This window comes from Aethalodelphis obliquidens, unplaced genomic scaffold (assembly GCF_003676395.1).
Source record: "Aethalodelphis obliquidens isolate GAN/ISIS:26980383/991018 unplaced genomic scaffold, ASM367639v1 scaffold55, whole genome shotgun sequence".
Taxonomy (NCBI): Eukaryota; Metazoa; Chordata; class Mammalia; order Artiodactyla; family Delphinidae; genus Aethalodelphis; species Aethalodelphis obliquidens.
This window is the reverse complement of record NW_020837999.1, coordinates 6,789,238-6,793,903: the sequence shown is the minus strand read 5'-3', so window position 1 is coordinate 6,793,903 and position 4,666 is coordinate 6,789,238. Positions and strand designations below refer to the sequence as shown.

Genomic DNA, 4,666 nt, shown 5'->3' with positions numbered 1-4,666 from the left:
GTTTGTATTTTTTATAGTTTTTTTTCCTGTAATTGATATCTAGTTTCATAGCATTGTGGTCAGAAAAGGCACTTGATGGGATTTCAATTTTCTTATATTTACCAAGGCTTGGTTTGTGACCCAAGATATGATCTATCCTGGAGAATGTTCCATGAGCACTTGAGAAGGAAGTGTATTCTGTTGTTTTTGTATGGAATGTCTTATAAATATCAATTGATTTTCTTCTCATCTGTGCTGAAGTTGTGTGTGGAGTCTGTTTTGACGCCAGGACTCCCTAAAAGACATTGATGTTGGGCACCAAAGGTGGCGCGGGATTCATGGTGAAGGTCCGGGGCTTGTCTTGGTCTTGCTCGGTCAACGAAGTGCAGCAGTTTTTTTCTGACTGCAAAATTCAAGATGGGGCTCAAGGTGTTCGTTTCATCTACACCAGAGAAGGCAGACCGAGTGGCGAGGATTTAGTTGAACTTGAATCAGAAAATGAAGTCAAATTGGCCCTGAAAAAAGACAAAGAAACTATGGGACACAGATATGTTGAAGTGTTCAAGTCAAACAACATTGAAATGGATTGGGTGTTGAAGCATACTGGTCCAAATAGTCTTGACACGGCCAATGATGGTTTTGTACGGCTTAGAGGACTCCCCTTTGGATGTAGCAAGGAAGAAATTGTTCACTTCTTCTCAGGGTTGGAAATCGTGCCAAATGGGATAACATTGCTGGTGGACTTCCAGGGGAGGAGTACGGGGGAGGCCTTCGTGCAGTTTGCTTCACAGGAAATAGCTGAAAAGGCTCTAAAGAAACACAAGGAAAGAATAGGGCACAGGTATATTGAAATCTTTAAATGCAGTCGAGCTGAAGTTAGAACTCACTATGATCCACCACGAAAACTTATGCCCATGCAGTGGCCAGGTCCCTATGGCAGAGGGTATAACAGCATTGGAAGAGGAGCTGGCTTTGAAAGGATGAGGCGTGGTGCTTATGGTGGGGGTTATGGAGTCTATGATGATTATATGTCTATAATGATGGCTATGGATTTAGGTCAGATAGATTTGTTGTTCAGGAATGTGAGATCACAGATATGGGGATGGTGGCTCTACTTTCCAGAGCACAACAGGACACTGTGTACACATGCAGGGATTACCTTACAGAACTACTGAGAATGACATTTATAACTTTTTTTCACCACTCAACCCTGTGAGAGTACATTTTGAAATTGGTCCTGATGGCAGAGCAACTGGTGAAGCAGATGTCACGTTTGCAACTCATGAAGATGCTGTGACAGCTATAGCAAAAGACAAAGCAAATATGCAACACAGATATGTAGAACTCTTCTTGAATTCTACAGCAGGAGCAAGTGGTGGTGCTTACAAACACAGATATGTAGAGCTCTCCTTGAATTCTACAGCAGGAGCAAGCAGTGGTGCTTATGGTAGCCAAATGATGGGAGGCATGGGCTTGTCAAACCAGTCTAGTTATGGCGGTCCAGCCAGCCAGCAGCTGAGTGGTCACTGTGGAGGTGGCTATGGTGGCCAGAGCAGCATGAGTGGATATGACCAAGTTTTACAGGAAAACTCCAGTGATTTTCAATCAAACACTGCATAGACAGCCAAGGAGCACTGAACAGCAGCTGCTTCAGTAGTGGAAGCTGAGCATCTATGGGAGTGAATGGAATGGGAGGGATGTCTAGCATGTCCAGTATGAGTGGTGGATGGGGAATGTAATTGATTCTGATCACTGACTCTTGGTCAACATTTTTTAAAAGAAAAATAAAACTTAAGTTTTAACAGTTTTGCAATACAAGCTTGTGATTTATGCTTACTCTAAGTGGAAATCAGGATTGTGTTAAAGACTTAAGTTTCAGTATTTTTGAACACAAACATTCATTTAGGATGTAACTAGGTTGAGTAATCTATTACTGTTAAATAATTTTCAGCTTTTCTCAAGTTAGTTATATTGTAGGATGTATTTAAGCAGTAGGTTTATTTAGGTTAAAGCAGCTGAATTATGTTAAATGTTGCTTGCACATTACGTTGAACACTGTTTGGATGCATTGTTGAAAGACATGCTTTTTTGTAGAACTCAATATAGGAGCTGTGTCTACAATTAAAAGTGAAACATTTGGCATGTTTATTAATTCTAGTTTCATTTAATAACCTCTATGGTACGTAAGTTTAAGCTTTTTTTTTTAAGTTAATGGGGAAAATTTGAGACGCAATACCAATACTTTAGGATTTTGGTCTTGGTGTTTGTATGAAATTCTGAGGCCTTGATTTAAATCTTTTCATTGTATTGTGATTTTCCTTTTAGGTGTATTGTGCTAAGTGAAACTTGTCGAATAAGTCTTCCTTTTAAAAACTGAAAAAAAAATCAATTAAGTCCATCTTGTTTAATGTATTATTTAAAACTTGTGTGTCCTTAGTTATTTTCATTTTGGATGATGTGTCCATTGGTGAAAGTGGGGTGTTAAAGTCCCCTACTATGATTGTGTTACTGTCGATTTCCCCTTTTATGGCTGTTAGCATTTGCCTAATGTATTGAGGTGCTCCTATGCTGGGTGCATAAATATTTATCATTGTTATATCCTCTTCTTGGATTGATCCCTTGATCATTATGTAATGTCCTTCTTTGTCTCTTGTAATAGTCTTTATTTTAAAGTCTAGTTTGTCTGATATGAGAATTGCTACTCCAGCTTTCTTTTGATTTCCATTTGTATGGAACATCTTTTTCTATCCCCTCACTTTCAGTCTGTATGTGTCCCTAGGTCTGAATTAGGTCTCTTGTAGACAGCCTATATATGGGTCTTGTTTCTGTATCCATTCAGCCAGTCCATGTCTTTTGGTTGGAGCATTTAATCCATTTACATTTAAGGTAGTTATCGATATGTATGTTCCTATTACCATTTTCTTAATTGTTTTGGGTTTGTTTTTGTAGTTCTTTTCCCTCTCTTTTGTTTCCTGCCTAGAGAAGTTCCTTTAGCATTTGTTGTAAAGCTGGTTTGGTGGTGCTGAATTCTCTTAGCTTTGCTTGTCTGTAAGCGTTTTAATTTCTCATCTGAATGAGATCCTTACTGGGTAGAGTAATCTTGGTTGTAGATTTTTCCCTTTCATCACCTAAATTTGTCCTGCCACTCCCTTCTGACTTGCAGAGTTTCTGCTGAAAGACCAGCTGTTAACCTTATGGGGATTCCCTTATGTGTTATTTGTTGCTTTTCCCTTGCTGCTTTTAATATTTTTTCTTTGTATTTAATTTTTGATAGTTTGATTAATATGTGTCTTGGTGTGTTTCTCCCTGGATTTATTCTGTATGGGACTCTCTGTGCTTTCTGGACTTGATTGCCTATTTCCTTTCCCATATTAGGGAAGTTTTCAACTATAATCTCTTCAAATATTTTTCAGTCCCTTTCTTTTTCTCTTCTTCTGGGACCCCTATAATTCAAATGTTGGTGCGTTTAATGTTGTCCCAGAGGTCTCTGAGGCTCTCCTCAATTCTTTTCATTCTTTTTCTTTATTCTGCTCTGTGGTAGTTATTTCCACTATTTTATCTTCCAGGTCACTTACCTGTTCTTCTGCCTCAGTTATTCTGCTATTGATTCCTTCTAGAGAATTTTTAATTTCATTTATTGTGTTGTTCATCTTGTTTGCTCTTTATTTCTCCTAGGTCATTCTTAAACATTTCTTGTATTTTCTCCATTCTATTTCCAACATTTTGGATCATCTTTACTGTCATTACTCTGAATTCTTTTTCAGGTAAACTGCCTATTTCCTCTTCATTTGTTTGTGCTGGTGGGTTTTTACTTTGCTCCTTCATCTGCTGCGTATTTCTCTGTCTTCTCATTTTGCTTAACTTACTGTGTTTGGGATCTCCTTTTCACAGTTTGCACATTCATAGTTCCCATTGTTTTTGGTGTCTGCCCCCAGTGGGTAAGGTTGGTTCAGTGTGTTGTGTAGGCTTCCTGGTGGAGGGGACTAGTGCCTGTGTTCTGGTGGATGAGGCTGGATCTTGTCTTTCTGGTGGGCAAGACCACGTCCAGTCGTGTGTTTTGGGTTGTCTGTGAACTTATTATGATTTTAGGCAGCCTCTCTGCTAATGGGTGGGATTGTGTTCCTGTCTTGATAGTTATTTGGCATGGGGTGTCCAGCACTGGAGCTTGCTAGTCATTGAGTGGAGCTGGGTCTTAGCACTGAGATGGAGACCTCAGGGAGAGCTCTTGCCAATTGATATTATGTGGGGCCAGGAGTTCTCTGGTGGTCCAATGTCCTGAACTCGGCTCTCCCACCTTAGTGGCACAGGCCTGACACCCGGCTGGAGCCCCAAGACCCTGTCATTTACATGGTGAATGTCAAGACCACTAATCTTTTCCCCGCCAACAACTCCAGAATGTCAGCAGCCAGAGTTTGATTGTTCCAGTCAGGAGATTGAATGGGTCATCTCACCATTGCTGCCTCTCCAACAGGCTCAAGGATTCTCCTCTAAACACTTTGAAGAAGCAGTGCTGTAGTCCAATGGGTTGGCAGCGGGGCAGCAGAGATCCCCCCAAGAGATCCTGAGAGAACTGCAGTAATTTTCACCTGTTCCTCATCCTCCACCAGTGCTATGGTGCTGCCATAATACTTCCATACAAAGGCCCTGCATTTCTCTTTTTGAATTATGGTTTTCTCTGGGTATATGC

At 40.3% G+C, this 4,666-nt stretch overlaps 1 pseudogene; it reads left to right on the top strand.

Moving 5' to 3' along the window:
- Positions 1-290: 290 nt before the first annotated feature.
- Positions 291-1,607, top strand: LOC113609290 (heterogeneous nuclear ribonucleoprotein H-like; annotated as a pseudogene).
- The last annotated feature ends 3,059 nt before the right edge of the window (positions 1,608-4,666 follow it).